Below are 25697 nucleotides of genomic sequence, written 5' to 3' on the forward strand. Positions count from 1 at the left end.
TCTAAACGACATAATAAAAATTCAACCGCACCACGGATTCCCAGACAGTCTCCCACACTGGTACTAGCGAGGCCTTAAGCTGTGTAACTTCTGCGATCTGACGAGAGCAGGCACATTCAGCTTAGAATGGCCTTTGACGTTAAATGCTTTAATCCATAGTCCTATTTAATCTATTGTGAAACTAAATCTTAACGACATAATAAAAAGTCAACCACACCACGGATTCCCAGACAGTCTCCCACACTGGTACTAGTGAGGCGTTAAGCTGTGTAACTTCTGCGATCTAACGAGAGCAGGCACATTCAGCTTAGAATTGCCATTGACATTAAATGCTTTAATCCATAGTCCTTTTTAATCGATTGTGAAACAAAATCTAAACGACATAATAAAAAGTCAACCCCACCACGGATTCCCAGACAGTTTCCCACACTGGTACTAGCGAGGCCTTTAGCTGTGTAACTTCTGCGATCTGACGAGAGCAGGTACATTCAGCTTAGAATGGCCATTGACATTAAAAGCCTTAATCCATAGTCCTATTTAATCTATTGTGAAACAAAATCTAAACAACATAATAAAAAGTCAACCACACCACGGATTCCCAGACAGTCTCCCACACTGGTACTAGCGAGGCCTTAAGCTGTGTAACTTCTGCGATCTGACGAGAGCAGGGACATTCAGCTTAGAATGGCCATTGACATTAAATGCTTTAATCCATAGTCCTTTTTAATCGATTGTGAAACAAAATCTAAACGACATAATAAAAAGTCAACTGCACCACGGATTCCCAGACAGTCTCCACACTGGTACTAGCGAGGCCTTAAGCTGTGTAACTTCTGCGATCTAATGAGAGCAGGTACATTCAGCTTAGAATGGCCATTGACATTAAAAGCCTTAATCCATAGTCCTATTTAATCTATTGTGAAACAAAATCTAAACAACATAATAAAAAGTCAACCGCACCACGGATTCCCAGACAGTCTCCCACACTAGTACTAGCGAGGCCTTAAGCTGTGTAACTTCTGCGATCTGACGAGAGCAGGGACATTCAGCTTAGAATGTCCATTGACATTAAATACTTTAATCCATAGTCCTTTTTAATCGATTGTGAAACAAAATCTAAACGACATAATAAAAATTCAACCGCACCACGGATTCCAAGACAGTCTCCCACACTGGTACTAGCGAGGCCTTAAGCTGTGTAACTGCTGCGTTCTGACGAGAGCAGGCACATTGAGCTTAGAATGGCCATTGACGTTAAATGCTTTAATCCATAGTCCTATTTAATCTATTGTGAAACAAAATCTAAACGACATAATAAACAGTCAGCCGCACCACGGATTCCCAGACAGTCTCCCACACTTGTACTAGCGAGGCCTTAAGCTGTGTAACTTCTGCGATCTGACGAGAGCAGGCACATTCAGCTTAGAATGGCCATAGACATTAAACGCTTTAATCCATAGTCCTTTTTAATCGATTGTGAAACAAAATCTAAACAACATAATAAAAAGTCAACCGCACCACGGATTCCCAGACAGTCTCCCACACTGGTACTAGCGAGGACTTAAGCTGTGTAATTTCTGCGATCTGACGAGAGCAGGGACATTCAGCTTAGAATGGCCATTGACATCAAATGCTTTAATCCATAGTCCTTTTTAATCGATTGTGAAACAAAATCGAAACGACATAATAAAAATTCAACCGCACCACGGATTCCCAGACAGTCTCCCACACTGGTACTAGCGAGGCCTTAAGCTGTGTAACTTCTGCGAACTGACGAGAGCAGGCACATTCAGCTTAGAATGGCCATTGACGTTAAATGCTTTACTCCATAGTCCTATTTAATCTATTGTGAAACAAAATGTAAACGACATAATAAGAAGTCAACCGCACCACGGATTCCCAGACAGTCTCCCACACTGGTACTAGCGAGGCGTTAAGCTGTGTAACTTCTGCAACCTAACGAGAGCTTGCACATTCAGCTTAGAATGGCCATTGACATTAAATGCTTTAATCCATAGTCCTTTTTAATCGATTGTGAAACAAAATCTAAACGACATAATAAAAAGTCAACCGCACCACGGATTCCCAGACAGTCTCCCACACTGGTACTAGCGAGGCCTTAAGCTGTGTAACTTCTGCGATCTGACGAGAGCAGGCACATTCAGCTTAGAATGGCCATTGACATTAAAAGCCTTAATCCATAGTCCTATTTAATTTATTGTGAAACAAAATCTAAACAACATAATAAAAAGTCAACCGCACCACGTATTCCCAGACAGTCTCCCACACTGGTACTAGCAAAGCCTTAAGCTGTGTAACTTCTGCGATCTGACGAGAGCAGGCACATTCAGCTTAGAATGGCCATTGACATTAAATGCTTTAATCCATAGTCCTTTTTAATCGATTGTGAAACAAAATCTAAACGACATAATAAAAAGTCAACCGCACCACGGATTCCCAGACAGTCTCCCACACTGGTACTAGCGAGGCCTTAAGCTGTGTAACTTCTGCGGTCTGACGAGAGCAGGCACATTCAGCTTAGAATGGCCATTGACATTAAATGCTTTAATCCATAGTCCTTTTTAATCGATTGTGAAACAAAATCTAAACAACATAATAAAAAGTCAACCGCACCACGGATTCCCAGACAGTCTCCCACACTGGTACTAGCAAGGCCTTAAGCTGTGTAACTTCTGCGATCTGACGAGATCAGGGACATTCAGCTTAGAATGGCCATTGCCATTAAATGCTTTAATCCATAGTCCTTTTTAATCGATTGTGAAACAAAATCTAAACGACATAATAAAAATTCAACTGCACCACAGATTCCCAGACAGTCTCCCACACTGGTACTAGCGAGGCCTTAAGCTGTGTAACTTCTGCGATCTAACAAGAGCAGGCACATTCAGCTTAGAATTGCCATTGACATTAAATGCTTTAATCCATAGTCCTTTTTAATCGATTGTGAAACAAAATCTAAACGACATAATAAAAAGTCTACCGCACCACGGATTCCCAGACAGTCTCCCACACTGGTACTAGCGAGGCCTTGAGCTGTGTAACTTCTGCGATCTGACGAGAGCAGGTACATTCAGCTTAGAATGGCCATTGACATTAAATGCTTTAATCCATAGTCCTTTTTAATCGATTGTGAAACAAAATCTAAACGACATAATAAAAAGTCAACCGCACCACGGATTCCCAGACAGTCTCCCACACTGGTACTAGCGAGGCCTTAAGCTGTGTAACTTCTGCGATCTGACGAGAGCAGGCACATTCAGCTTAGAATGGCCATTGACATTAAATGCTTTAATCCATAGTCCTTTTTAATCGATTGTGAAACAAAATCTAAACGACATAATAAAAAGTCAACCGCACCACGGATTCCCAGACAGTCTCCCACACTGGTACTAGCGAGTCCTTAAGCTGTGTAACTTCTGCGATCTGACGAGAGCAGGGACATTCAGCTTAGAATGGTGATTGACATTAAATGCTTTAATCCATAGTCCTTTTTAATCGATTGTGAAACAAAATCTAAACGACATAATAAAAATTCAACCGCACCACGGATTCCCAGACAGTCTCCCACACTGGTACTAGCGAGGCCTTAAGCTGTGTAACTTCTGCGATCTGACGAGAGCAGGCACATTCAGCTTAGAATGGCCATTGACATTAAATGCTTTAATCCATAGTCCTTTTTAATCGATTGTGAAACAAAATCTAAACGACATAATAAAAAGTCAACCGCACCACGGATTCCCAGACAGTCTCCCACACAGGTACTAGCGAGGCCTTAAGCTGTGTAACTTCTGTGATCTGACGAGAGCAGGCACATTCAGCTTAGAATGGCCATTGACATTAAAAGCCTTAATCCATAGTCCTATTTAATCTATTGTGAAACAAAATCTAAACAACATAGTAAAAAGTCAACCGCACCACGTATTCCCAGACAGTCTCCCACACTGGTACTAGCGAGGCCTTAAGCTGTGTAACTTCTGCGATCTGACGAGAGCAGGCACATTCGGCTTAGAATGGCCATTGACATTAAATGCTTTAATCCATAGTCCTTTTTAATCGATTGTGAAACAAAATCTAAACGACATAATAAAAAGTCAACCGCACCACGGATTCCCAGACAGTCTCCCACACTGGTACTAGCGAGGCCTTAAGCTGTGTAACTTCTGCGTTCTGACGAGAGCAGGCACATTCAGCTTAGAATGGCCATTGACGTTAAATGCATTAATCCATAGTCCTATTTAATCTATTGTGAAACAAAATCTAAACGACATAATAAAAAGTCAACCGCACCACGGATTCCCAGACAGTCTCCCACACTGGTACTAGCGAGGCCTTAAGCTGTGTAACTTCTGCGATCTGACGAGAGCAGGCATATTCAGCTTAGAATGGCCATTGACATTAAATGCTTTAATCCATAGTCCTTTTTAATCGATTGTGAAACAAAATCTAAACGACATAATAAAAAGTCAACCGCACCACGGATTCCCAGACAGTCTCCCACACTGGTACTAGCGAGGCCTTAAGCTGTGTAACTTCTGCGATCTGACGAGAGCAGGCACATTCAGCTTAGAATGGCCATTGACATTAAAAGCCTTAATCCATAGTCCTATTTAATCTATTGTGAAACAAAATCTAAACAACATAGTAAAAAGTCAACCGCACCACGGATTCCCAGACAGTCTCCCACACTGGTACTAGCGAGGCCTTAAGCTGTGTAACTTCTGCGATCTGACGAGAGCAGGGACCTTCAGCTTAGAATGGCCATTGACATTAAATGCTTTAATCCATAGTCCTTTTTAATCGATTGTGAAACAAAATCTAAACGACATAATAAAAATTCAACCGCACCACGGATTCCCAGACAGTCTCCCACACTGGTACTAGCGAGGCCTTAAGCTGTGTAACTTCTGCGTTCTGACCAGAGCAGGCACATTCAGCTTAGAATGGCCATTGACGTTAAATGTTTTAATCCATAGTCCTATTTAATCTATTGTGAAACAAAATCTAAACGACATAATAAAAAGTCAACCGCACCTCGGATTCCCAGACAGTCTCCCACACTAGTACTAGCGAGGCCTTAAGCTGTGTAACTTCTGCGATCTGACGAAAGCAGGCACATTCAGCTTAGAATGGCCATTGACATTAAATGCTTTAATCCATAGTCCTAGTTAATCTATTGTGAAACCATATCTAAACGACATAATAAAAAGTCAACCGCACCACGGATTCCCAGACAGTCTCCCACACTGGTACTAGCGAGGCCTTAAGCTGTGTAACTTCTGCGATCTGACGAGAGCAGGCACATTCAGCTTAGAATGGCCATTGACATTAAATGCTTTAATCCATAGTCCTTTTTAATCGATTGTGAAACAAAATCTAAACGACATAATAAAAAGTCAACCACACCACGGATTCCCAGACAGTCTCCCACACTGGTACTAGCGAGGCCATAAGCTGTGTAACTTCTGCGATCTGACGAGAGCAGGCACATTCAGCTTAGAATGGCCATTGACATTAAATGCTTTAATTCATAGTCCTTTTTAATCGATTGTGAAACAAAATCTAAACGACATAATAAAAAGGCAACCGCACCACGGATTCCCAGACAGTCTCCCACACTGGTACTAGCGAGGCCTTAAGCTGTGTAACTTCTGCGATCTGACGAGAGCATGCACATTCAGCTTAGAATGGCCATTGCCGTTAAATGCTTTAATCCATAGTCCTATTTAATCTATTGTGAAACAAAAGCTAAACAACATAATAAAAAGGCAACCGCACCACGGATTCCCAGACAGTCTCCCACACTGGTACTAGCGAGGCCTTAAGCTGTGTAACTTCTGCGATCTGACGAGAGCAGGCACATTCAGCTTAGAATGGCCATTGACGATAAATGCTTTAATCCATAGTCCTATTTAATCTATTGTGAAACAAAATCTAAACGACATAATAAAAAGTCAACTGCACCACGGATTCCCAGACAGTCTCCCACACTGGTACTAGCGAGGCGTTAAGCTGTGTAACTTCTGCGATCTAACAAGAGCAGGGACATTCAGCTTAGAATGGCCATTGACATTAAAGGCTTTAATCCATAGTCCTTTTTAATCGATTGTGAAACAAAATCTAAACGACACAATAAAAATGCAACCGCACCACGGATTCCCAGACAGTCTCCCACACTGGTACTAGCGAGGCCTTAAGCTGTGTAACTTCTGCGATCTGACGAGAGCAGGGACATTCAGCTTAGAATGGCCATTGACATTAAATGCTTTAATCCATAGTCCTATTTAATCTATTGTGAAACAAAATCTAAACGACATAATAAAAAGTCAACCGCACCACGGATTCCCAGACAGTCTCCCACACTGGTACTAGCGAGGCGTTAAGCTGTGTAACTTCAGCGATCTAACGAGAGCAGGCACATTCAGCTTAGAATGGCCATTGACATTAAATGCTTTAATCCATAGTCCTTTTTAATCGATTGTGAAACAAAATCTAAACGACATAATAAAAAGTCAACCGCACCACGGATTCCCAGACAGTCTCCCACACTGGTACTAGCGAGGCCTTAAGCTGTGTAACTTCTGCGATCTGACGAGAGCAGGCACATTCAGCTTAGAATGGCCCTTAACATTAAAAGCCTTAATCCATAGTCCTATTTAATCTATTGTGAAACAAAATCTAAACGACATAATAAAAAGGCAACCGCACCACGGATTCCCAGACAGTCTCCCACACTGGTACTAGCGAGGCGTTAAGCTGTGTAACTTCTGCGATCTAACAAGAGCAGGGACATTCAGCTTAGAATGGCCATTGACATTAAAGGCTTTAATCCATAGTCCTTTTTAATCGATTGTGAAACAAAATCTAAACGACACAATAAAAATTCAACCGCACCACGGATTCCCAGACAGTCTCCCACACTGGTACTAGCGAGGCCTTAAGCTGTGTAACTTCTGCGTTCTGACCAGAGCAGGCACATTCAGCATAGAATGGCCATTGACGTTAAATGCTTTAATCCATAGTCCTATTTAATCTATTGTGAAACAAAATCTAAACGACATAATCAAAAGTCAACCACACCACGGATTTCCAGACAGTCTCCCACACTGGTACTAGCGAGGCCTTAAGCTGTGTAACTTCAGCGATCTGACGAGAGCAGGCACATTCAGCTTAGAATGGCCATTGACATTAAATGCTTTAATCCATAGTCCTTTTTAATCGATTGTGAAACAAAATCTAAACGACATAATAAAAAGTCAACTGCACCACGGATTCCCAGACAGTCTCCCACACTGGTACTAGCGAGTCCTTAAGCTGTGTAACTTCTGCGATCTGACGAGAGCAGGCACATTCAGCTTAGAATGGCCATTGACGTTAAATGCTTTAATCCATAGTCCTATTTAATCTATTGTGAAACAAAATCTAAACGACTTAATAAAAAGTCAACCGCACCACGGATTCCCAGACAGTCTCCCACACTGGTACTAGCGAGGCGTTAAGCTGTGTAACTTCTGCGATCTAACGAGAGCAGGCACATTCAGCTTAGAATGGCCATTGACATTAAATGCTTTAATCCATAGTCCTTTTTAATCGATTGTGAAACAAAATCTAAACGACATAATAAAAAGTCAACCGCACCACGGATTCCCAGACAGTCTCCCACTTTGGTACTAGCGAAGCCTTAAGCTGTGTAACTTCTGCGATCTGACGAGAGCAGGCACATTCAGCTTAGAATGGCCATTAACATTAAAAGCCTTAATCCATAGTCCTATTTAATCTATTGTGAAACAAAATCTAAACGACATAATAAAAAGTCAAGCGCACCACGGATTCCCAGACAGTCTCCCACACTGGTACTAGCGAGGCCTTAAGCTGTGTAACTTCTGCGATCTAACAAGAGCAGGGACATTCAGCTTAGAATGGCCATTGACATTAAAGGCTTTAATCCATAGTCCTTTTTAATCGATTGTGAAACAAAATCTAAACGACACAATAAAAATTCAACCGCACCACTGATTCCCAGACAGTCTCCCACACTGGTACTAGCGAGGCCTTAAGCTGTGTAACTTCTGCGTTCTGACCAGAGCAGGCACATTCAGCTTAGAATGGCCATTGACATTAAATGCTTTAATCCATAGTACTTTTTAATCGATTGTGAAACAAAATCTAAACGACATAATAAAAAGTCAACCGCACCACGGATTCCCAGACAGTCTCCCACGCTGGTACTAGCGAGGCCTTAAGCTGTGTAACTTCTGCGATCTGACGAGAGCAGGGACATTCAGCTTTGAATGGCCATTGACATTAAATGCTTTAATCCATAGTCCTTTTTAATCGATTGTGAAACAAAATCTAAACGACATAATAAAAAGGCAACCGCACCACGGATTCCCAGACAGTCTCCCACACTGGTACTAGCGAGTCCTTAAGCTGTGTAACTTCTGCGATCTGACGAGAGCAGGCACATTCAGCTTAGAATGGCCATTGACGTTAAATGCTTTAATCCATAGTCCTATTTAATCTATTGTGAAACAAAATCTAAACGACTTAATAAAAAGTCAACCGCACCACGGATTCCCAGACAGTCTCCCACACTGGTACTAGCGAGGCCTTAAGCTGTGTAAATTCTGCGATCTGACGAGAGCAGGCACATTCAGCTTAGAATGGCCATTGACATTAAATGCTTTAATCCATAGTCCTTTTTAATCGATTGTGAAACAAAATCTAAACGACATAATAAAAAGTCAACCGTACCATGGATTCCCAGACAGTCTCCCACACTGGTACTAGCGAGGCCTTAAGCTGTGTAACTTCTGCGATCTGACGAGAGCAGGCACATTCAGCTTAGAATGGCCATTGACATTAAATCCTTTAATCCATAGTCCTATTTAATCTATTGTGAAACAAAATCTAAACGACATAATAAAAAGTCAACCGCACCACGGATTCCCAGACAGTCTCCCACACTGGTACTAGCGAGGCGTTAAGCTGTGTAACTTCTGCGATCTAACGAGAGCAGGCACATTCAGCTTAGAATGGCCATTGACATTAAATGCTTTAATCCATAGTCCTTTTTAATCGATTGTGAAACAAAATCTAAACGACATAATAAAAAGTCAACCGTACCACGGATTCCCAGACAGTCTCCCACACGGGTACTAGCGAGGCCTTAAGCTGTGTAACTTCTGCGATCTGACGAGAGCAGGCACATTCAGCTTAGAATGGCCATTGACAGTAAATGCTTTAATCCATAGTCCTATTTAATCTATTGTGAAACAAAATCTAAACGACATAATAAAAAGTCAACCGTACCATGGATTCCCAGACAGTCTCCCACACTGGTACTAGCGAGACCTTAAGCTGTGTAACTTCTGCGACCTGACGAGAGCAGGCACATTCAGCTTAGAATGGCCATTGACATTAAATCCTTTAATCCATAGTCCTATTTAATCTATTGTGAAACAAAATCTAAACGACATAATAAAAAGTCAACCGCACCACGGATTCCCAGACAGTCTCCCACACTGGTACTAGCGAGGCGTTAAGCTGTGTAACTTCTGCGATCTAACGAGAGCAGGCACATTCAGCTTAGAATGGCCATTGACATTAAATGCTTTAATCCATAGTCCTTTTTAATCGATTGTGAAACAAAATCTAAACGACATAATAAAAAGTCAACCGCACCACGGATTCCCAGACAGTCTCCCACACTGGTACTAGCGAGGCCTTAAGCTGTGTAACTTCTGCGATCTGACGAGAGCAGGCACATTCAGCTTTGAATGGCCATTAACATTAAAAGCCTTAATCCATAGTCCTATATAATCTATTGTGAAACAAAATCTAAACAACATAATAAAAAGTCAACCGCACCACGGATTCCCAGACAGTCTCCCACACTGGTACTAGCGAGGGCTTAAGCTGTGTAACTTCTGCGATCTGACGAGAGCAGGCACATTCAGCTTAGAATGGCCATTGACATTAAATGCTTTAATCCATAGTCCTTTTTAATCGATTGTGAAACAAAATCTAAACGACATAATAAAAAGTCAACCGCACCACGGATTCCCAGACAGTCTCCCACACTGGTACTAGCGAGGCCTTAAGCTGTGTAACTTCTGCGATCTGACGAGAGCAGGCACATTCAGCTTAGAATGGCCATTGACATTAAAAGCCTTAATCCATAGTCCTATATAATCTATTGTGAAACAAAATCTAAACAACATAATAAGAAGTCAACCGCACCACGGATTCCCAGACAGTCTCCCACACTCGTACTAGCGAGGCCTTAAGTTGTGTAACTTCTGCGATCTGACGAGAGCAGGCACATTCAGCTTAGAATGGCCATTGACATTAAATGCTTTAATCCATAGTCCTTTTTAATCGATTGTGAAACAAAATCTAAACGATATAATAAAAAGTCAACCGCACCACGGATTCCCAGACAGTCTCCCACACTGGTACTAGTGAGGCCTTAAGCTGTGTAACTTCTGCGATATGACGAGAGCAGGGACATTCAGCTTAGAATGGCAATTGACATTAAATGCTTTAATCCATAGTCCTTTTTAATCGATTGTGAAACAAAATCGAAACAACATAATAAAAATTCAACCGCACCACGGATTCCCAGACAGTCTCCCACACTGGTACTAGCGAGGCCTTAGGCTGTGTAACTTCTGCGATCTGACGAGAGCAGGGGCATTCAGCTTAGAATGGCCATTGACATTAAATGCTTTAATCCATAGTCCTTTTTAATCGATTGTGAAACAAAATCTAAACGATATAATAAAAATTCAACCGCACCACAGATTCCCAGACAGTCTCCCACACGGGTACTAGCGAGGCCTTAAGCTGTGTAACTTCTGCGATCTGACGAGAGCAGGCACATTCAGCTTAGAATGGCCATTGACAGTAAATGCTTTAATCCATAGTCCTATTTAATCTATTGTGAAACAAAATCTAAACGATATAATAAAAAGTCAACCGCACCACGGATTCCCAGACAGTCTCCCACACTGGTACTAGTGAGGCCTTAAGCTGTGTAACTTCTGCGATCTGACGAGAGCAGGGACATTCAGCTTAGAATGGCAATTGACGGTAAATGCTTTAATCCATAGTCCTATTTAATCTATTGTGAAACAAAATCTAAACGACATAATAAAAAGTCAACCGCACCACGGATTCCCAGACAGTCTCCCACACTGGTACTAGCGAGGCGTTAAGCTATGTAATTTCTGCGATCTAACGAGAGCAGGCACATTCAGCTTAGAATGGCCATTGACATTAAATGCTTTAATCCATAGTCCTATTTAATCTATTGTGAAACAAAATCTAAACAACATAATAAAAAGTCAACCGCACCACGGATTCCCAGACAGTCTCCCACACTGGTACTAGCGAGGCCTTAAGCTGTGTAACTTCTGCAATCTGACGAGAGCAGGCACATTCAGCTTAGAATGGCCATTGACGTTAAATGCTTTAATCCATAGTCCTATTTAATCTATTGTGAAACAAAATCTAAACGACATAATAAAAAGTCAACCGCACCACGGATTCCCAGACAGTCTCCCACACTGGTACTAGCGAGGCGTTAAGCTGTGTAACTTCTGCGATCTAACGAGAGCAGGCACATTCAGCTTAGAATGGCCATTGACATTAAATGCTTTAATCCATAGTCCTTTTTAATCGATTGTGAAACAAAATCTAAACGACATAATAAAAAGTAAACCGCACCACGGATTCCCAGACAGTCTCCCACACTGGTACTAGCGAGGCCTTAAGCTGTGTAACTTCTGCGATCTGACGAGAGCAGGCACATTCAGCTTAGAATGGCCATTGACATTAAAAGCCTTAATCCATAGTCCTATTTAATCTATTGTGAAACAAAATCTAAACAACATAATAAAAAGTCAACCGCACCACGGATTCCCAGACAGTCTCCCACACTCGTACTAGCGAGGCCTTAAGTTGTGTAACTTCTGCGATCTGACGAGAGCAGGCTCATTCAGCTTAGAATGGCCATTGACATTAAATGCTTTAATCCATAGTCCTTTTTAATCGATTGTGAAACAAAATCTAAACGACATAATAAAAATTCAACTGCACCACGGATTCCCAGACAGTCTCCCACACTAGTACTAGCGAGGCCTTAAGCTGTGTAACTTCTGCGTTCTGACGAGAGCAGGCACATTCAGCTTAGAATGGCCATTGACGTTAAATGCTTTAATCCATAGTCCTATTTAATCTATTGTGAAACAAAATCTAAACGACATAATAAACAGTCAACCGCACCACGGATTCCCAGACAGTCTCCCACACTGGTACTAGCGAGGCCTTAAGCTGTGTAACTTCTGCGATCTGACGAGAGCAGGGACATTCAGCTTAGAATGGCCATTGACACTAAATGCTTTAATCCATAGTCCTTTTTAATCGATTGTGAAACAAAATCTAAACGACATGATAAAAATTCAACCACACCACGGATTCCCAGACAGTCTCCCACACTGGTACTAGCGAGGCCTTAAGCTGTGTAACTTCTGCGATCTGACGAGAGCAGGCACATTCAGCTTAGAATGGCCATTGACGTTAAATGCTTTAATCCATAGTCCTATTTAATCTATTGTGAAACAAAATATAAACGACATAATAAAAAGTCAACCGCATCACGGATTCCCAGACAGTCTCCCACACTGGTACTAGCGAGGCGTTAAGCTATGTAACTTCTGCGATCTAACGAGAGCAGGCACATTCAGCTTAGAATGGCCATTGACATTAAATGCTTTAATCCATAGTCCTTTTTAATCGATTGTGAAACAAAATCTAAACGACATAATAAGAAGTCAACCGCACCACGGATTCACAGACAGTCACCCACACTGGTACTAGCGAGGCCTTAAGCTGTGTAACTTCTGCGATCTGACGAGAGCAGGCGCACTCAGCTTAGAATGGCCATTGACATTGAAAGCCTTAATCCATAGTCCTATTTAATCTATTGTGAAACAAAATCTAAACAACATAATAAAAAGTCAAGCGCACCACGGATTCCCAGACAGTCTCCCACACTGGTACTAGCGAGGCCTTAAGCTGTGTAACTTCTGCGTTCTGACGAGAGCAGGCACATTCAGCTTAGAATGGCCATTGACGTTAAATGTTATAATCCATAGTCCTATTTAATCTATTGTGAAACAAAATCTAAACGACATAATAAAAAGTCAACCGCACCACGGATTCCCAGACAGTCTCCCACACTGGTACTAGCGAGGCCTTAAGCTGTGTAACTTCTGCGATCTGACGAGAGCAGGCACATTCAGCTTAGAATGGCCATTGACATTAAATGCTTTAATCCATAGTCCTTTTTAATCGATTGTGAAACAAAATCTAAACGACATAATAAAAAGTCAACCGCACCACGGATTCCCAGACAGTCTCCCACACTGGTACTAGTGAGGCCTTAAGCTGTGTAACTTCTGCGATCTGACGAGAGCAGGGACATTCAGCTTAGAATGGCAATTGACATTAAATGCTTTAATCCATAGTCCTTTTTAATCGATTGTGAAACAAAATCGAAACAACATAATAAAAAGTCAACCGCACCACGGATTCCCAGACAGTCTCCCACACTGGTACTAGCGAGGCCTTAGGCTGTGTAACTTCTGCGATCTGACGAGAGCGGGGGCATTCAGCTTAGAATGGCCATTGACATTAAATGCTTTAATCCATAGTCCTTTTTAATCGATTGTGAAACAAAATCTAAACGACATAATAAAAATTCAACCGCACCACGGATTCCCAGACAGTCTCCCACACTGGTACTAGCGAGGCCTTAAGCTGTGTAACTTCTGCGATCTGACGAGAGCAGGCACATTCAGCTTAGAATGGCCATTGACGGTAAATGTTTTAATCCATAGTCCTATTTAATCTATTGTGAAACAAAATCTAAACGACATAATAAAAAGTCAACCACACCACGGATTCCCAGACAGTCTCCCACACTGGTACTAGCGAGGCGTTAAGCTATGTAATTTCTGCGATCTAACGAGAGCAGGCACATTCAGCTTAGAATGGCCTTTGACATTAAATGCTTTAATCCATAGTCCCTTTTAATCGATTGTGAAACAAAATCTAAACGACATTATAAGAACTCAACCGCACCACGGATTCACAGACAGTCTCCCACACTGGTACTAGCGAGGCCTTAAGCTGTGTAACTTCTGCGATCTGACGAGAGCAGGCACACTCAGCTTAGAATGGCCATTGACATTAAAAGCCTTAATCCATAGTCCTATTTAATCTATTGTGAAACAAAATCTAAACAACATAATAAAAAGTCAACCGCACCACGGATTCCCAGACAGTCTCCCACACTGGTACTAGCGAGGCCTTAAGCTGTGTAACTTCTGCAATCTGACGAGAGCAGGCACATTCAGCTTAGAATGGCCATTGACGTTAAATGCTTTAATTCATAGTCCTATTTAATCTATTGTGAAACAAAATCTAAACGACATATTAAAAAGTCAACCGCACCACGGATTCCCAGACAGTCTCCCACACTGGTACTAGCGAGGCGTTAAGCTGTGTAACTTCTGCGATCTAACGAGAGCAGGCACATTCAGCTTAGAATGGCCATTGACATTAAATGCTTTAATCCATAGTCCTTTTTAATCGATTGTGAAACAAAATCTAAACGACATAATAAAAAGTAAACCGCACCACGGATTCCCAGACAGTCTCCCACACTGGTACTAGTGAGGCCTTAAGCTGTGTAACTTCTGCGATCTGACGAGAGCAGGGACATTCAGCTTAGAATGGCAATTGACATTAAATGCTTTAATCCATAGTCCTTTTTAATCGATTGTGAAACAAAATCGAAACAACATAATAAAAAGTCAACCGCACCACGGATTCCCAGACAGTCTCCCACACTGGTACTAGCGAGGCCTTAGGCTGTGTAACTTCTGCGATCTGACGAGAGCAGGGGCATTCAGCTTAGAATGGCCATTGACATTAAATGCTTTAATCCATAGTCCTTTTTAATCGATTGTGAAACAAAATCTAAACGACATAATAAAAATTCAACCGCACCACGGATTCCCAGACAGTCTCCCACACTGGTACTAGCGAGGCCTTAAGCTGTGTAACTTCTGCGATCTGACGAGAGCAGGCACATTCAGCTTAGAATGGCCATTGACGGTAAATGCATTAATCCATAGTCCTATTTAATCTATTGTGAAACAAAATCTAAACGACATAATAAAAAGTCAACCGCACCACGGATTCCCAGACAGTCTCCCACACTGGTACTAGCGAGGCGTTAAGCTATGTAATTTCTGCGATCTAACGAGAGCAGGCACATTCAGCTTAGAATGGCCTTTGACATTAAATGCTTTAATCCATAGTCCTTTTTAATCGATTGTGAAACAAAATCTAAACGACATAATAAGAAGTCAACCGCACCACGGATTCACAGACAGTCTCCCACACTGGTACTAGCGAGGCCTTAAGCTGTGTAACTTCTGCGATCTGACGAGAGCAGGCACACTCAGCTTAGAATGGCCATTGACATTAAAAGCCTTAATCCATAGTCCTATTTAATCTATTGTGAAACAAAATCTAAACAACATAATAAAAAGTCAACCGCACCACGGATTCCCAGACAGTCTCCCACACTGGTACTAGCGAGGCCTTAAGCTGTGTAACTTCTGCAATCTGACGAGAGCAGGCACATTCAGCTTAGAATGGCCATTGACGTTAAATGCTTTAATTCATAGTCCTATTTAATCTATTGTGAAACAAAATCTAAACGACATAATAAAAAGTCAACCGCACCACGGATTCCCAGACAGTCTCCCACACTGGTACTAGCGAGGCGTTAAGCTGTGTAACTTCTGCGATCTAACGAGAGCAGGCACATTCAGCTTAGAATGGCCATTGACGTTAAATGCTTTAATTCATAGTCCTATTTAATCTATTGTGAAACAAAATCTAAACGACATAATAAAAAGTCAACCGCACCACGGATTCCCAGACAGTCTCCCACACTGGTACTAGCGAGGCCTTAAGCTGTGTAACTTCTGCGATCTGACGAGAGCAGGCACATTCAGCTTAGAATGGCCATTGACGTTAAATGCTTTAATCCATAGTCCTATTTAATCTATTGTGAAACAAAATCTAAACGACACAATAAAAAGTCAACCGCATCACGGATTCCCAGACAGTCTCCCACACTGGTACTAGCGAGGCGTTAAGCTATGTAACTTCTGCGATCTAACGAGAGCAGGAACATTCAGCTTAGAATGGCCATTGACATTAAATGTTTTAATCCATAGTCCTTTTTAATCGATTGTGAAACAAAATCTAAACGACATAATAAGAAGTCAACCGCACCACGGATTCACAGACAGTCACCCACACTGGTACTAGCGAGGCCTTAAGCTGTGTAACTTCTGCGATCTGAAGAGAGCAGGCACATTCAGCTTAGAATGGCCATTGACATTAAATGCTTTAATCCATAGTCCTTTTTAATCGATTGTGAAACAAAATCTAAACGATATAATAAAAAGTCAACCGCATCACGGATTCCCAGACAGTCTCCCACACTGGTACTAGCGAGGCCTTAAGCTGTGTAACTTCTGCGTTCTGACGAGAGCAGGGACATTCAGCTTAGAATGGCCATTGACATTAAAAGCCTTAATCCATAGTCCTATTTAATCTATTGTGAAACAAAATCTAAACAACATAATAAAAAGTCAAGCGCACCACGGATTCCCAGACAGTCTCCCACACTGGTACTAGCGAGGCCTTAAGCTGTGTAACTTCTGCGTTCTGACGAAAGCAGGCACATTCAGCTTAGAATGGCCATTGACGTTATATGCTTTAATCCATAGTCCTATTTAATCTATTGTGAAACAAAATCTAAACGACATAATAAAAAGTCAACCGCACCACGGATTCCCAGACAGTCTCCGACACTGGTACTAGCGAGGCCTTAAGCTGTGTAACTTCTGCGATCTGACGAGAGCAGGCACATTCAGCTTAGAATGGCCATTGACATTATATGCTTTAATCCATAGTCCTTTTTAATCGATTGTGAAACCAAATCGAAACAACATAATCAAAAGTCAACCGCACCACGGATTCCCAGACAGTCTCCCACACTGGTACTAGCGAGGCCTTAGGCTGTGTAACTTCTGCGATCTGACGAGAGAAGGCACATTCAGCTTAGACTGGCCATTGACATTAAATGCTTTAATCCATAGTCCTTTTTAATCGATTGTGAAACAAAATCTAAACAACATAATAAGAAGTCAACCGCACCACGGATTCACAGACAGTCTCCCACACTGGTACTAGCGAGGCCTTAAGCTGTGTAACTTCTGTGATCTGACGAGAGCAGGCACACTCAGCTTAGAATGGCCATTGACATTAAAAGCCTTAATCCATAGTCCTATTTAATCTATTGTGAAACAAAATCTAAACAACATAATAAAAAGTCAACCGCACCACGGATTCCCAGACAGTCTCCCACACTGGTACTAGCGAGGCCTTAAGCTGTGTAACTTCTGCGATCTGACGAGAGCAGGCACATTCAGCTTAGAATGGCCATTGACATTAAAAGCCTTAATCCATAGTCCTATTTAATCTATTGTGAAACAAAATCTAAACAACATAATAAAAAGTCAAGCGCACCACGGATTCCCAGACAGTCTCCCACACTCGTACAAGCGAGGCCTTAAGCTGCGTAACTTCTGCGATCTGACGAGAGCAGGGACATTCAGCTTAGAATGGCCATTGACATTAAATGCTTTAATCCATAGTCCTTTTTAATCGATTGTGAAACAAAATCTAAACGACATAATAAAAATTCAACTGCACCACGGATTCCCAGACAGTCTCCCACACTGGTACTAGCGAGGCATTAAGCTGTGTAACTTCTGCGTTCTGACGAGAGCAGGCACATTCAGCTTAGAATGGCCATTGACGTTAAATGCTTTAATCCATAGTCCTATTTAATCTATTGTGAAACAAAATCTAAACGACATAATAAGAAGTCAACCGCACCACGGATTCCCAGACAGTCTCCCACACTGGTACTAGCGAGGCCTTAAGCTGTGTAACTTCTGCAATCTGACGAGAGCAGGCACATTCAGCTTAGAATGGCCATTGACGTTAAATGCTTTAATCCATAGTCCTTTTTAATCGATTGTGAAACAAAATCTAAACGACATAATAAAAAGTCAACCGCACCACGGATTCCCAGACAGTCTCCCACAATGGTACTAGCGAGGCCTTAAGCTGTATAACATCTGCTATCTGACGAGAGCAGGGACATTCAGCTTAGAATGGCCATTGACATTAAATGCTTTAATCCATAGTCCTTTTTAATCGATTGTGAAACAAAATCTAAACGACATAATAAAAAGTCAACCGCACCCCGGATTCCCAGACAGTCTCCCACACTGGTACTAGCGAGGCCTTAAACTGTGTAACTTCTGCGATCTGACGAGAGCAGGCACATTCAGCTTAGAATGGCCATTGACATTAAATGCTTTAATCCATAGTCCTTTTTAATCGATTGTGAAACAAAATCTAAACGACATAATAAAAATTCAACCGCACCACGGATTCCCAGACAGTCTCCCACACTAGTACTAGCGAGGCCTTAAGCTGTATAACATCTGCTACCTGACGAGAGCAGGGACATTCAGCTTAGAATGGCCATTGACATTAAATGCTTTAATCCATAGTCCTTTTTAATCGATTGTGAAACAAAATCTAAACGACATAATAAAAATTCAACCGCACAACGGATTCCCAGACAGTCTCCCACACTGGTACTAGCGAGGCCTTAAGCTGTGTAACTTCTGCGATCTGACGAGAGCAGGTACATTCAGCTTAGAATGGCCATTGACGTTAAATGCTTTAATCCATAGTCCTATTTAATCTATTGTGAAACAAAATCTAAACGACATAATAAAAAGTCAACCGCACCACGGATTCCCAGACAGTCTCCCACACTTGTACTAGCGAGGCGTTAAGCTGTGTAACTTCTGCGATCTAATGAGAGCAGGCACATTCAGCTTAGAATGGCCATTGACATTAAATGCTTTAATCCATAGTCCTTTTTAATCGATTGTGAAACAAAATCTAAACGACATAATAAAAATTCAACCGCACCACGGATTCCCAGACAGTCTCCCACACTGGTACTAGCGAGGCTTTAAGCTGTGTAACTTCTGCGATCTGACGAGAGCAGGCACATTCAGCTTAGAATGGCCATTGACATTAAAAGCTTTAATCCATAGTCCTTTTTAATCGATTGTGAAACAAAATCTAAACGACATAATAAAAATTCAACCGCACCACGGATTCCCAGACAGTCTCCCACACTGGTACTAGCGAGGCCTTAAGCTGTGTAACTTCTGCGTTCTGACGAGAGCAGGCACATTCAGCTTAGAATGGCCATTGACGTTAAATGCTTTAATCCATAGTCCTATTTAATCTATTGTGAAACAAAATCTAAACGACATAATAAAAAGTTAACCGCACCACGGATTCCGAGACAGTCTCCCACACTGGTACTAGCGAGGCCTTAAGCTGTGTAACTTCTGCGATCTGACGAGAGCAGGCACATTCAGCTTAGAATGGCCATTGACATTAAATGCTTTAATCCATAGTCCTTTTTAATCGATTGTGAAACAAAATCTAAACGACATAATAAAAAGTCAACCGCACCACGGATTCCCAGACAGTCTCCCACACTGGTACTAGCGAGGCCTTAAGCTGTGTAACTTCTGCGATCTAACGAGAGCAGGCACATCCAGCTTAGAATGGCCATTGAAATCAAATGTTTTAATCCATAGTCCTTTTTAATCGATTGTGAAACAAAATCTAAACGACATAATAAAAAGTCAACCGCACCACGGATTCCCAGACAGTCTCCCACACTGGTACTAGCGAGGCCTTAAGCTGTGTAACTTCTGCGATCTGACGAGAGCAGGCACATTCAGCTTAGAATGGCCAATGACATTAAAAGCCTTAATCCATAGTCCTATTTAATCTATTGTGAAACAAAATCTAAACGACATAATAAAAAGTCAACCGCACCACGGATTCCCAGACAGTCTCCCACACTGGTACTAGCGAGGCCTTAAGCTGTGTAACTTCTGCGATCTGACGAGAGCAGGCACATTCAGCTTAGAATGGCCATTGACGTTAAATGCTTTAATCCATAGTCCTTTTTAATCGATTGTGAAACAAAATCTAAACGACATAATAAAAAGTCAACCGCACCACGGATTCCCAGACAGTCTCCCACACTGGTACTAGCGAGGCCTTAAGCTGTGTAACTTCTGCGATCTGACGAGAGCAGGCACATTCAGCTTAGAATGGCCATTGACGTTAAATGCTTTAATCCATAGTCCTTTTTAATCGATTGTGAAACAAAATCTAAACGACATAATAAAAAGTCAACCGCACCACGGATTCCCAGACAGTCTCCCACACTGGTACTAGCGAGGCCTTAAACTGTGTAACTTCTGCGATCTGACGAGAGCAGGCACATTCAGCTTAGAATGGCCATTGACATTAAATGCTTTAATCCATAGTCCTTTTTAATCGATTGTGAAACAAAATCTAAACGACATAATAAAAAGTCAACCGCACCACGGATTCCCAGACAGTCTCCCACACTGGTACTAGCGAGGCCTTAAGCTGTATAACATCTGCTATCTGACGAGAGCAGGGACATTCAGCTTAGAATGGCCATTGACATTAAATGCTTTAATCCATAGTCCTTTTTAATCGATTGTGAAACAAAATCTAAACGACATAATAAAAATTCAACCGCACAACGGATTCCCAGACAGTCTCCCACACTGGTACTAGCGAGGCCTTAAGCTGTGTAACTTCTGCGATCTGACGAGAGCAGGTACATTCAGCTTAGAATGGCCATTGACGTTAAATGCTTTAATCCATAGTCCTATTTAATCTATTGTGAAACAAAATCTAAACGACATAATAAAAAGTCAACCGCACCACGGATTCCCAGACAGTCTCCCACACTGGTACTAGCGAGGCCTTAAGCTGTGTAACTTCTGCGATCTAACGAGAGCAGGCACATCCAGCTTAGAATGGCCATTGACATCAAATGTTTTAATCCATAGTCCTTTTTAATCGATTGTGAAACAAAATCTAAACGACATAATAAAAAGTCAACCGCACCACGGATTCCCAGACAGTCTCCCACACTGGTACTAGCGAGGCCTTAAGCTGTGTAACTTCTGCGATCTGACGAGAGCAGGCACATTCAGCTTAGAATGGCCATTGACGTTAAATGCTTTAATCCATAGTCCTATTTAATCTATTGTGAAACAAAATCTAAACGACATAATAAAAAGTCAACCGCACCACGGATTCCGAGACAGTCTCCCACACTGGTACTAGCGAGGCCTTAAGCTGTGTAACTTCTGCGATCTGACGAGAGCAGGCACATTCAGCTTAGAATGGCCATTGACATTAAATGCTTTAATCCATAGTCCTTTTTAATCAATTGTGAAACAAAATCTAAACGACATAATAAAAAGTCAACCGCACCACGGATTCCCAGACAGTCTCCCACACTGGTACTAGCGAGGCCTTAAGCTGTGTAACTTCTGCGATCTAACGAGAGCAGGCACATCCAGCTTAGAATGGCCATTGACATCAAATGTTTTAATCCATAGTCCTTTTTAATCGATTGTGAAACAAAATCTAAACGACATAATAAAAAGTCAACCGCACCACGGATTCCCAGACAGTCTCCCACACTGGTACTAGCGAGGCCTTAAGCTGTGTAACTTCTGCGATCTGACGAGAGCAGGCACATTCAGCTTAGAATGGCCAATGACATTAAAAGCCTTAATCCATAGTCCTATTTAATCTATTGTTAAACAAAATCTAAACAACATAATAAAAAGTCAACCGCACCACGGATTCCCAGACAGTCTCCCACACTGGTACTAGCGATGCCTTAAGCTGTGTAACTTCTGCGATCTGACGAGAGCAGGGACATTCAGCTTAGAATGGCCATTGACATTAAATGCTTTAATCCATAGTCCTTTTTAATCGATTGTGAAACAAAATCTAAACGACATAATAAAAATTCAACCGCACCACGGATTCCCAGACAGTCTCCCACACTGGTACTAGCGAGGCCTTAAGCTGTGTAACTTCTGCGTTCTGACGAGAGCAGGCACATTCAGCTTAGAATGGCCATTGACGTTAATTGCTTTAATCCATAGTCCTATTTAATCTATTGTGAAACAAAATCTAAACGACATAATAAAAAGTCAACCTCACCACGGATTCCCAGACAGTCTCCCACACTGGTACTAGCGAGGGCTTAAGCTGTGTAACTTCTGCGATCTGACGAGAGCAGGCACATTCAGCTTAGAATGGCCATTGACATTAAATGCTTTAATCCATAGTCCTTTTTAATCGATTGTGAAACAAAATCTAAACGACATAATAAAAAGTCAACCGCACCACGGATTCCCAGACAGTCTCCCACACTGGTACTAGCGAGGCCTTAAGCTGTGTAACTTCTGCGATCTGACGAGAGCAGGCACATTCAGCTTAGAATGGCCATTGACATTAAAAGCCTTAATCCATAGTCCTATTTAATCTATTGTGAAACAAAATCTAAACAACATAATAAAAAGTCAACCGCACCACGGATTCCCAGACAGTCTCCCACACTGGTACTAGCAAGGCCTTAAGCTGTGTAACTTCTGCGAACTGACGAGAGCAGGCACATTCAGCTTAGAATGGCCATTGACATTAAATGCTTTAATCCATAGTCCTTTTTAATCGATTGTGAAACAAAATCTAAACGACATAATAAAAAGTCAACCGCACCACGGATTCCCAGACAGTCTCCCACACTGGTACTAGCGAGGCCTTAAGCTGTGTAACTTCTGCGATCTGACGAGAGCAGGGACATTCAGCTTAGAATGGCCATTGACATTAAATGCTTTAATCCATAGTCCTTTTTAATCGATTGTGAAACAAAATCTAAACGACATAATAAAAAGTCAACCGCACCACGGATTCCCAGACAGTCTCCCACACTGGTACTAGCGAGGCGTTAAGCTGTGTAACTTCTGCGATCTGACGAGAGCAGGCACATCCAGCTTAGAATGGCCATTGACATTAAAGGATTTAATCCATAGTCCTTTTTAATCGATTGTGAAACAAAATCTAAACGACATAATAAAAATTCAACCGCACCACGGATTCCCAGACAGTCTACCACACTGGTACTAGCGAGGCCTTAAGCTGCGTAACTTCTGCGTTCTGACGAGAGCAGGCACATTCAGCTTAGAATGGCCATTGACGTTAAATGCTTTAATCCATAGTCCTATTTAATCTATTGTGAAACAAAATCTAAACGACATAATAAAAAGTCAACCGCACCACGGATTCCCAGACAGTCTCCCACACTGGTACTAGCGAGACCTTAAGCTGTGTAACTGCTGCGATCTGACGAGAGCAGGGACATTCAGCTTAGAATGGCCATTGACATTAAATGCTTTAATCCATAGTCCTATTTAATCTATTGTGAAACAAAATCTAAACGACATAATAAAAAGTCAACCGCACCACGGATTCCCAGACAGTCTCCCACACTGGTACTAGCGAGGCCTTAAGCTGTGTAACTTCTGCGATCTGACTAGAGCAGGCACATTCAGCTTAGAATGGCCATTGACGTTAAATGCTTTAATCCATAGTCCTATTTAATCTAATGTGAAACAAAATCTAAACGACATAATAAAAAGTCAACCGCACCACGGTTTCCCAGACAGTCTCCCACACTGGTACTAGCGAGGCGTTAAGCTGTGTAACTTCTGCGATCTAACGAGAGCAGGCACATCCAGCTTAGAATGGCCATTGACATTAAATGCTTTAATCCATAGTCCTTTTTAATCGATTGTGAAACAAAATCTAAACGACATAATAAAAAGTCAACCGCACCACGGATTCCCAGACAGTCTCCCACACTGGTACTAGCGAGGCCTTAGGCTGTGTAACTTCTGCGATCTAACGAGAGCAGGCACATTCAGCTTAGAATGGCCATTGACATTAAAAGCCTTAATCCATAGTCCTATTTAATCTATTGTGAAACAAAATCTAAACAACATAATAAAAAGTCAACCGCACCACGGATTCCCAGACAGTCTCCCACACTGGTACTAGCGAGGCCTTAAGCTGTGTAACTTCTGCGATCTGACGAGAGCAGGCACATTCAGCTTAGAATGGCCATTGACATTAAATGCTTTAACCCCTTCCCGCTCCTTGACGTACTATTACGTCATGGCAGCTGTATCGTTCGCGCTCCATGCCGTAATAGTACGTCTCGGGAGTAACGGCCGTTTCGGCCGTCCTCCCGACACATACAGGAGCTGTGACGCTGCTGTCTTGTTCAGCAGCTGTCACAGCTCCTACAGCGGGGACCGATCGCTGTGTCCCCGCTGATTAACCCCTTAAAAGCCGCGTTCTATAGAGATCGCGGCTTTTTAGGGGTTAAGCTGCCATCGCCGGCCTGCTACGCGATAGCGGCCGGCGATGGTGACTATGGCAACCGGACACCAAACAATGGCGTCCGGCTATGCCATAGACGGAAGCCTAGTGGGTCCTGACAACGTCAGGACCCACTATGCTTGCTGTCAGTGAGTAGCTGACAGTTCTAATACACTGCACTACGCATGTAGTGCAGTGTATTAGAATAGCGATCAGGGCCTCCTGCCCTCATGTCCCCTAGTGGGACAAAGTAATAAAGTAAAAAAAAAGTTAAAAAAAGATGTGTAAAAATAAGAAAATAAAAGTTTTAAAAGTAATAAAAGTAAAAGTCCCACTTTTTCCCTTATCAGGCCTTTATTATTAATAAAAATATATAAACAAACAAATAAACTATACATAATTGGTATCGCCGCGTCCGTAACGGCCTGAACTACAAAATTATTTTGTTATTTATCCCGCACGGTGAACGCCGTAAAAAAAAATATTAATAAACCGTACCACAATCACAATTGTTTGGTCACTTCACCTCCCAAAAAATGGAATAAAAAGAGATCAAAAAGTCGCATGTACCTAAAAATGGTACTGATGGAAAATACAGTTCGTTACGCAAAAAATAAGTCCTCGCACGGCTTTATTGATTGAAAAATAAAAACGTTATGGCTCTTAGAATAAGGTAACACAAAAAGTGAATGATTGTTTACAAAACGTATTTTATTGTGCAAACGCCATAAGACATAAAAAAAAACTATAAACATCTGGTATCGCCGTGATCGTATCGCCCCGCAGAATAAAGTTAATATATCATTTATAGCGCACGGTGAACGCTGTAAAAAAAAAAGTATACAAAAACAATAGTAGAATTGCTGTTTATTAGTCACCACGCCACCTAAAAATGGAATAAAAACTGATCAAAAAGCCGCATGCACCCCATGAAAACTACAATGGATTCCTCAAGGGGTCTAGTTTCCAAATTGGGGTCACTTTTGGGGGGTTTCCAATGTTTTGGCACCACAAGACCTCTTCAAACCGGACATGGTGCCTAATAAAAAAGAGGGCTCAAAATCCGCTAGGTGCTCCTTTGCTTCGGAGGCCGGTGCTTCAGTCCATTACCGCCCGAGGGCCACATG

At 42.0% G+C, this 25697-nt stretch overlaps 119 pseudogenes; all 119 read right to left on the reverse strand.

Annotated features, from left to right (window-relative positions):
- Nucleotides 1-19: 19 nt before the first annotated feature.
- LOC142709867 (5S ribosomal RNA) lies at nt 20-138 on the reverse strand (annotated as a pseudogene).
- Nucleotides 139-391: 253 nt separating this feature from the next.
- Nucleotides 392-510, reverse strand: LOC142709842 (5S ribosomal RNA; annotated as a pseudogene).
- A 67-nt stretch (nt 511-577) lies between these two features.
- LOC142709690 (5S ribosomal RNA) lies at nt 578-696 on the reverse strand (annotated as a pseudogene).
- Nucleotides 697-763: 67 nt separating this feature from the next.
- On the reverse strand, nt 764-881 carry LOC142709721 (5S ribosomal RNA; annotated as a pseudogene).
- Nucleotides 882-948: 67 nt separating this feature from the next.
- LOC142709770 (5S ribosomal RNA) lies at nt 949-1067 on the reverse strand (annotated as a pseudogene).
- Nucleotides 1068-1134: 67 nt separating this feature from the next.
- Nucleotides 1135-1253, reverse strand: LOC142709933 (5S ribosomal RNA; annotated as a pseudogene).
- Nucleotides 1254-1320: 67 nt separating this feature from the next.
- LOC142709904 (5S ribosomal RNA) lies at nt 1321-1439 on the reverse strand (annotated as a pseudogene).
- Nucleotides 1440-1506: 67 nt separating this feature from the next.
- Nucleotides 1507-1625, reverse strand: LOC142709751 (5S ribosomal RNA; annotated as a pseudogene).
- Nucleotides 1626-1692: 67 nt separating this feature from the next.
- LOC142709852 (5S ribosomal RNA) lies at nt 1693-1811 on the reverse strand (annotated as a pseudogene).
- Nucleotides 1812-2064: 253 nt separating this feature from the next.
- On the reverse strand, nt 2065-2183 carry LOC142709922 (5S ribosomal RNA; annotated as a pseudogene).
- A 67-nt stretch (nt 2184-2250) lies between these two features.
- LOC142709691 (5S ribosomal RNA) lies at nt 2251-2369 on the reverse strand (annotated as a pseudogene).
- A 67-nt stretch (nt 2370-2436) lies between these two features.
- On the reverse strand, nt 2437-2555 carry LOC142709647 (5S ribosomal RNA; annotated as a pseudogene).
- A 67-nt stretch (nt 2556-2622) lies between these two features.
- LOC142709918 (5S ribosomal RNA) lies at nt 2623-2741 on the reverse strand (annotated as a pseudogene).
- A 253-nt stretch (nt 2742-2994) lies between these two features.
- On the reverse strand, nt 2995-3113 carry LOC142709955 (5S ribosomal RNA; annotated as a pseudogene).
- Nucleotides 3114-3180: 67 nt separating this feature from the next.
- Nucleotides 3181-3299, reverse strand: LOC142709737 (5S ribosomal RNA; annotated as a pseudogene).
- Nucleotides 3300-3366: 67 nt separating this feature from the next.
- Nucleotides 3367-3485, reverse strand: LOC142709875 (5S ribosomal RNA; annotated as a pseudogene).
- Nucleotides 3486-3552: 67 nt separating this feature from the next.
- LOC142709697 (5S ribosomal RNA) lies at nt 3553-3671 on the reverse strand (annotated as a pseudogene).
- A 67-nt stretch (nt 3672-3738) lies between these two features.
- Nucleotides 3739-3857, reverse strand: LOC142709739 (5S ribosomal RNA; annotated as a pseudogene).
- Nucleotides 3858-3924: 67 nt separating this feature from the next.
- On the reverse strand, nt 3925-4043 carry LOC142709668 (5S ribosomal RNA; annotated as a pseudogene).
- A 67-nt stretch (nt 4044-4110) lies between these two features.
- On the reverse strand, nt 4111-4229 carry LOC142709640 (5S ribosomal RNA; annotated as a pseudogene).
- A 67-nt stretch (nt 4230-4296) lies between these two features.
- On the reverse strand, nt 4297-4415 carry LOC142709949 (5S ribosomal RNA; annotated as a pseudogene).
- A 67-nt stretch (nt 4416-4482) lies between these two features.
- LOC142709749 (5S ribosomal RNA) lies at nt 4483-4601 on the reverse strand (annotated as a pseudogene).
- A 67-nt stretch (nt 4602-4668) lies between these two features.
- On the reverse strand, nt 4669-4787 carry LOC142709672 (5S ribosomal RNA; annotated as a pseudogene).
- A 67-nt stretch (nt 4788-4854) lies between these two features.
- Nucleotides 4855-4973, reverse strand: LOC142709850 (5S ribosomal RNA; annotated as a pseudogene).
- Nucleotides 4974-5040: 67 nt separating this feature from the next.
- LOC142709659 (5S ribosomal RNA) lies at nt 5041-5159 on the reverse strand (annotated as a pseudogene).
- A 67-nt stretch (nt 5160-5226) lies between these two features.
- On the reverse strand, nt 5227-5345 carry LOC142709934 (5S ribosomal RNA; annotated as a pseudogene).
- A 67-nt stretch (nt 5346-5412) lies between these two features.
- Nucleotides 5413-5531, reverse strand: LOC142709792 (5S ribosomal RNA; annotated as a pseudogene).
- A 67-nt stretch (nt 5532-5598) lies between these two features.
- LOC142709748 (5S ribosomal RNA) lies at nt 5599-5717 on the reverse strand (annotated as a pseudogene).
- A 67-nt stretch (nt 5718-5784) lies between these two features.
- On the reverse strand, nt 5785-5903 carry LOC142709670 (5S ribosomal RNA; annotated as a pseudogene).
- A 253-nt stretch (nt 5904-6156) lies between these two features.
- On the reverse strand, nt 6157-6275 carry LOC142709863 (5S ribosomal RNA; annotated as a pseudogene).
- Nucleotides 6276-6342: 67 nt separating this feature from the next.
- LOC142709926 (5S ribosomal RNA) lies at nt 6343-6461 on the reverse strand (annotated as a pseudogene).
- A 67-nt stretch (nt 6462-6528) lies between these two features.
- LOC142709708 (5S ribosomal RNA) lies at nt 6529-6647 on the reverse strand (annotated as a pseudogene).
- A 253-nt stretch (nt 6648-6900) lies between these two features.
- On the reverse strand, nt 6901-7019 carry LOC142709924 (5S ribosomal RNA; annotated as a pseudogene).
- A 67-nt stretch (nt 7020-7086) lies between these two features.
- Nucleotides 7087-7205, reverse strand: LOC142709902 (5S ribosomal RNA; annotated as a pseudogene).
- A 67-nt stretch (nt 7206-7272) lies between these two features.
- LOC142709822 (5S ribosomal RNA) lies at nt 7273-7391 on the reverse strand (annotated as a pseudogene).
- A 67-nt stretch (nt 7392-7458) lies between these two features.
- On the reverse strand, nt 7459-7577 carry LOC142709853 (5S ribosomal RNA; annotated as a pseudogene).
- A 67-nt stretch (nt 7578-7644) lies between these two features.
- LOC142709727 (5S ribosomal RNA) lies at nt 7645-7763 on the reverse strand (annotated as a pseudogene).
- Nucleotides 7764-7830: 67 nt separating this feature from the next.
- On the reverse strand, nt 7831-7949 carry LOC142709923 (5S ribosomal RNA; annotated as a pseudogene).
- A 67-nt stretch (nt 7950-8016) lies between these two features.
- On the reverse strand, nt 8017-8135 carry LOC142709920 (5S ribosomal RNA; annotated as a pseudogene).
- Nucleotides 8136-8202: 67 nt separating this feature from the next.
- Nucleotides 8203-8321, reverse strand: LOC142709789 (5S ribosomal RNA; annotated as a pseudogene).
- Nucleotides 8322-8388: 67 nt separating this feature from the next.
- LOC142709889 (5S ribosomal RNA) lies at nt 8389-8507 on the reverse strand (annotated as a pseudogene).
- Nucleotides 8508-8574: 67 nt separating this feature from the next.
- LOC142709666 (5S ribosomal RNA) lies at nt 8575-8693 on the reverse strand (annotated as a pseudogene).
- Nucleotides 8694-8760: 67 nt separating this feature from the next.
- On the reverse strand, nt 8761-8879 carry LOC142709846 (5S ribosomal RNA; annotated as a pseudogene).
- Nucleotides 8880-8946: 67 nt separating this feature from the next.
- Nucleotides 8947-9065, reverse strand: LOC142709856 (5S ribosomal RNA; annotated as a pseudogene).
- Nucleotides 9066-9132: 67 nt separating this feature from the next.
- Nucleotides 9133-9251, reverse strand: LOC142709734 (5S ribosomal RNA; annotated as a pseudogene).
- A 253-nt stretch (nt 9252-9504) lies between these two features.
- On the reverse strand, nt 9505-9623 carry LOC142709857 (5S ribosomal RNA; annotated as a pseudogene).
- A 67-nt stretch (nt 9624-9690) lies between these two features.
- On the reverse strand, nt 9691-9809 carry LOC142709804 (5S ribosomal RNA; annotated as a pseudogene).
- A 67-nt stretch (nt 9810-9876) lies between these two features.
- LOC142709745 (5S ribosomal RNA) lies at nt 9877-9995 on the reverse strand (annotated as a pseudogene).
- Nucleotides 9996-10062: 67 nt separating this feature from the next.
- Nucleotides 10063-10181, reverse strand: LOC142709936 (5S ribosomal RNA; annotated as a pseudogene).
- Nucleotides 10182-10248: 67 nt separating this feature from the next.
- On the reverse strand, nt 10249-10367 carry LOC142709840 (5S ribosomal RNA; annotated as a pseudogene).
- Nucleotides 10368-10434: 67 nt separating this feature from the next.
- On the reverse strand, nt 10435-10553 carry LOC142709883 (5S ribosomal RNA; annotated as a pseudogene).
- Nucleotides 10554-10620: 67 nt separating this feature from the next.
- LOC142709819 (5S ribosomal RNA) lies at nt 10621-10739 on the reverse strand (annotated as a pseudogene).
- A 67-nt stretch (nt 10740-10806) lies between these two features.
- On the reverse strand, nt 10807-10925 carry LOC142709844 (5S ribosomal RNA; annotated as a pseudogene).
- Nucleotides 10926-10992: 67 nt separating this feature from the next.
- LOC142709959 (5S ribosomal RNA) lies at nt 10993-11111 on the reverse strand (annotated as a pseudogene).
- Nucleotides 11112-11178: 67 nt separating this feature from the next.
- On the reverse strand, nt 11179-11297 carry LOC142709916 (5S ribosomal RNA; annotated as a pseudogene).
- Nucleotides 11298-11364: 67 nt separating this feature from the next.
- On the reverse strand, nt 11365-11483 carry LOC142709692 (5S ribosomal RNA; annotated as a pseudogene).
- A 67-nt stretch (nt 11484-11550) lies between these two features.
- On the reverse strand, nt 11551-11669 carry LOC142709858 (5S ribosomal RNA; annotated as a pseudogene).
- A 67-nt stretch (nt 11670-11736) lies between these two features.
- On the reverse strand, nt 11737-11855 carry LOC142709683 (5S ribosomal RNA; annotated as a pseudogene).
- A 67-nt stretch (nt 11856-11922) lies between these two features.
- On the reverse strand, nt 11923-12041 carry LOC142709891 (5S ribosomal RNA; annotated as a pseudogene).
- Nucleotides 12042-12108: 67 nt separating this feature from the next.
- On the reverse strand, nt 12109-12227 carry LOC142709653 (5S ribosomal RNA; annotated as a pseudogene).
- A 67-nt stretch (nt 12228-12294) lies between these two features.
- Nucleotides 12295-12413, reverse strand: LOC142709644 (5S ribosomal RNA; annotated as a pseudogene).
- A 67-nt stretch (nt 12414-12480) lies between these two features.
- Nucleotides 12481-12599, reverse strand: LOC142709801 (5S ribosomal RNA; annotated as a pseudogene).
- Nucleotides 12600-12852: 253 nt separating this feature from the next.
- Nucleotides 12853-12971, reverse strand: LOC142709673 (5S ribosomal RNA; annotated as a pseudogene).
- A 67-nt stretch (nt 12972-13038) lies between these two features.
- On the reverse strand, nt 13039-13157 carry LOC142709675 (5S ribosomal RNA; annotated as a pseudogene).
- A 67-nt stretch (nt 13158-13224) lies between these two features.
- LOC142709937 (5S ribosomal RNA) lies at nt 13225-13343 on the reverse strand (annotated as a pseudogene).
- A 67-nt stretch (nt 13344-13410) lies between these two features.
- Nucleotides 13411-13529, reverse strand: LOC142709635 (5S ribosomal RNA; annotated as a pseudogene).
- Nucleotides 13530-13596: 67 nt separating this feature from the next.
- On the reverse strand, nt 13597-13715 carry LOC142709831 (5S ribosomal RNA; annotated as a pseudogene).
- Nucleotides 13716-13782: 67 nt separating this feature from the next.
- Nucleotides 13783-13901, reverse strand: LOC142709706 (5S ribosomal RNA; annotated as a pseudogene).
- A 253-nt stretch (nt 13902-14154) lies between these two features.
- On the reverse strand, nt 14155-14273 carry LOC142709912 (5S ribosomal RNA; annotated as a pseudogene).
- Nucleotides 14274-14340: 67 nt separating this feature from the next.
- LOC142709693 (5S ribosomal RNA) lies at nt 14341-14459 on the reverse strand (annotated as a pseudogene).
- A 67-nt stretch (nt 14460-14526) lies between these two features.
- On the reverse strand, nt 14527-14645 carry LOC142709859 (5S ribosomal RNA; annotated as a pseudogene).
- Nucleotides 14646-14712: 67 nt separating this feature from the next.
- Nucleotides 14713-14831, reverse strand: LOC142709732 (5S ribosomal RNA; annotated as a pseudogene).
- Nucleotides 14832-14898: 67 nt separating this feature from the next.
- On the reverse strand, nt 14899-15017 carry LOC142709674 (5S ribosomal RNA; annotated as a pseudogene).
- A 67-nt stretch (nt 15018-15084) lies between these two features.
- LOC142709707 (5S ribosomal RNA) lies at nt 15085-15203 on the reverse strand (annotated as a pseudogene).
- A 253-nt stretch (nt 15204-15456) lies between these two features.
- LOC142709793 (5S ribosomal RNA) lies at nt 15457-15575 on the reverse strand (annotated as a pseudogene).
- A 67-nt stretch (nt 15576-15642) lies between these two features.
- LOC142709694 (5S ribosomal RNA) lies at nt 15643-15761 on the reverse strand (annotated as a pseudogene).
- A 67-nt stretch (nt 15762-15828) lies between these two features.
- On the reverse strand, nt 15829-15947 carry LOC142709861 (5S ribosomal RNA; annotated as a pseudogene).
- Nucleotides 15948-16014: 67 nt separating this feature from the next.
- Nucleotides 16015-16133, reverse strand: LOC142709938 (5S ribosomal RNA; annotated as a pseudogene).
- Nucleotides 16134-16386: 253 nt separating this feature from the next.
- Nucleotides 16387-16505, reverse strand: LOC142709729 (5S ribosomal RNA; annotated as a pseudogene).
- A 67-nt stretch (nt 16506-16572) lies between these two features.
- LOC142709771 (5S ribosomal RNA) lies at nt 16573-16691 on the reverse strand (annotated as a pseudogene).
- A 67-nt stretch (nt 16692-16758) lies between these two features.
- LOC142709794 (5S ribosomal RNA) lies at nt 16759-16877 on the reverse strand (annotated as a pseudogene).
- Nucleotides 16878-16944: 67 nt separating this feature from the next.
- On the reverse strand, nt 16945-17063 carry LOC142709714 (5S ribosomal RNA; annotated as a pseudogene).
- A 253-nt stretch (nt 17064-17316) lies between these two features.
- LOC142709908 (5S ribosomal RNA) lies at nt 17317-17435 on the reverse strand (annotated as a pseudogene).
- A 67-nt stretch (nt 17436-17502) lies between these two features.
- Nucleotides 17503-17621, reverse strand: LOC142709939 (5S ribosomal RNA; annotated as a pseudogene).
- A 67-nt stretch (nt 17622-17688) lies between these two features.
- On the reverse strand, nt 17689-17807 carry LOC142709901 (5S ribosomal RNA; annotated as a pseudogene).
- Nucleotides 17808-17874: 67 nt separating this feature from the next.
- LOC142709870 (5S ribosomal RNA) lies at nt 17875-17993 on the reverse strand (annotated as a pseudogene).
- Nucleotides 17994-18060: 67 nt separating this feature from the next.
- On the reverse strand, nt 18061-18179 carry LOC142709695 (5S ribosomal RNA; annotated as a pseudogene).
- A 67-nt stretch (nt 18180-18246) lies between these two features.
- LOC142709917 (5S ribosomal RNA) lies at nt 18247-18365 on the reverse strand (annotated as a pseudogene).
- A 67-nt stretch (nt 18366-18432) lies between these two features.
- Nucleotides 18433-18551, reverse strand: LOC142709677 (5S ribosomal RNA; annotated as a pseudogene).
- A 253-nt stretch (nt 18552-18804) lies between these two features.
- On the reverse strand, nt 18805-18923 carry LOC142709837 (5S ribosomal RNA; annotated as a pseudogene).
- Nucleotides 18924-18990: 67 nt separating this feature from the next.
- LOC142709905 (5S ribosomal RNA) lies at nt 18991-19109 on the reverse strand (annotated as a pseudogene).
- Nucleotides 19110-19176: 67 nt separating this feature from the next.
- LOC142709884 (5S ribosomal RNA) lies at nt 19177-19295 on the reverse strand (annotated as a pseudogene).
- Nucleotides 19296-19362: 67 nt separating this feature from the next.
- LOC142709663 (5S ribosomal RNA) lies at nt 19363-19481 on the reverse strand (annotated as a pseudogene).
- Nucleotides 19482-19548: 67 nt separating this feature from the next.
- Nucleotides 19549-19667, reverse strand: LOC142709836 (5S ribosomal RNA; annotated as a pseudogene).
- A 67-nt stretch (nt 19668-19734) lies between these two features.
- On the reverse strand, nt 19735-19853 carry LOC142709709 (5S ribosomal RNA; annotated as a pseudogene).
- Nucleotides 19854-19920: 67 nt separating this feature from the next.
- Nucleotides 19921-20039, reverse strand: LOC142709681 (5S ribosomal RNA; annotated as a pseudogene).
- Nucleotides 20040-20106: 67 nt separating this feature from the next.
- Nucleotides 20107-20225, reverse strand: LOC142709762 (5S ribosomal RNA; annotated as a pseudogene).
- Nucleotides 20226-20292: 67 nt separating this feature from the next.
- Nucleotides 20293-20411, reverse strand: LOC142709774 (5S ribosomal RNA; annotated as a pseudogene).
- A 67-nt stretch (nt 20412-20478) lies between these two features.
- Nucleotides 20479-20597, reverse strand: LOC142709657 (5S ribosomal RNA; annotated as a pseudogene).
- A 67-nt stretch (nt 20598-20664) lies between these two features.
- LOC142709895 (5S ribosomal RNA) lies at nt 20665-20783 on the reverse strand (annotated as a pseudogene).
- A 67-nt stretch (nt 20784-20850) lies between these two features.
- LOC142709838 (5S ribosomal RNA) lies at nt 20851-20969 on the reverse strand (annotated as a pseudogene).
- Nucleotides 20970-21036: 67 nt separating this feature from the next.
- Nucleotides 21037-21155, reverse strand: LOC142709957 (5S ribosomal RNA; annotated as a pseudogene).
- A 67-nt stretch (nt 21156-21222) lies between these two features.
- On the reverse strand, nt 21223-21341 carry LOC142709940 (5S ribosomal RNA; annotated as a pseudogene).
- Nucleotides 21342-21408: 67 nt separating this feature from the next.
- On the reverse strand, nt 21409-21527 carry LOC142709684 (5S ribosomal RNA; annotated as a pseudogene).
- A 67-nt stretch (nt 21528-21594) lies between these two features.
- On the reverse strand, nt 21595-21713 carry LOC142709958 (5S ribosomal RNA; annotated as a pseudogene).
- Nucleotides 21714-21780: 67 nt separating this feature from the next.
- Nucleotides 21781-21899, reverse strand: LOC142709682 (5S ribosomal RNA; annotated as a pseudogene).
- A 67-nt stretch (nt 21900-21966) lies between these two features.
- On the reverse strand, nt 21967-22085 carry LOC142709808 (5S ribosomal RNA; annotated as a pseudogene).
- A 67-nt stretch (nt 22086-22152) lies between these two features.
- LOC142709665 (5S ribosomal RNA) lies at nt 22153-22271 on the reverse strand (annotated as a pseudogene).
- Nucleotides 22272-22338: 67 nt separating this feature from the next.
- LOC142709900 (5S ribosomal RNA) lies at nt 22339-22457 on the reverse strand (annotated as a pseudogene).
- A 67-nt stretch (nt 22458-22524) lies between these two features.
- LOC142709942 (5S ribosomal RNA) lies at nt 22525-22643 on the reverse strand (annotated as a pseudogene).
- A 67-nt stretch (nt 22644-22710) lies between these two features.
- Nucleotides 22711-22829, reverse strand: LOC142709795 (5S ribosomal RNA; annotated as a pseudogene).
- A 67-nt stretch (nt 22830-22896) lies between these two features.
- Nucleotides 22897-23015, reverse strand: LOC142709646 (5S ribosomal RNA; annotated as a pseudogene).
- Nucleotides 23016-23082: 67 nt separating this feature from the next.
- LOC142709824 (5S ribosomal RNA) lies at nt 23083-23201 on the reverse strand (annotated as a pseudogene).
- Nucleotides 23202-23268: 67 nt separating this feature from the next.
- Nucleotides 23269-23387, reverse strand: LOC142709712 (5S ribosomal RNA; annotated as a pseudogene).
- A 67-nt stretch (nt 23388-23454) lies between these two features.
- On the reverse strand, nt 23455-23573 carry LOC142709816 (5S ribosomal RNA; annotated as a pseudogene).
- Nucleotides 23574-23640: 67 nt separating this feature from the next.
- LOC142709759 (5S ribosomal RNA) lies at nt 23641-23759 on the reverse strand (annotated as a pseudogene).
- Nucleotides 23760-23826: 67 nt separating this feature from the next.
- On the reverse strand, nt 23827-23945 carry LOC142709868 (5S ribosomal RNA; annotated as a pseudogene).
- Nucleotides 23946-24012: 67 nt separating this feature from the next.
- Nucleotides 24013-24131, reverse strand: LOC142709741 (5S ribosomal RNA; annotated as a pseudogene).
- Nucleotides 24132-24198: 67 nt separating this feature from the next.
- On the reverse strand, nt 24199-24317 carry LOC142709944 (5S ribosomal RNA; annotated as a pseudogene).
- Between the last annotated feature and the right edge of the window lie 1380 nt (nt 24318-25697).

Source organism: Rhinoderma darwinii, unplaced genomic scaffold (assembly GCF_050947455.1).
Source record: "Rhinoderma darwinii isolate aRhiDar2 unplaced genomic scaffold, aRhiDar2.hap1 Scaffold_4177, whole genome shotgun sequence".
In the NCBI taxonomy this organism is placed as follows: Eukaryota; Metazoa; Chordata; class Amphibia; order Anura; family Rhinodermatidae; genus Rhinoderma; species Rhinoderma darwinii.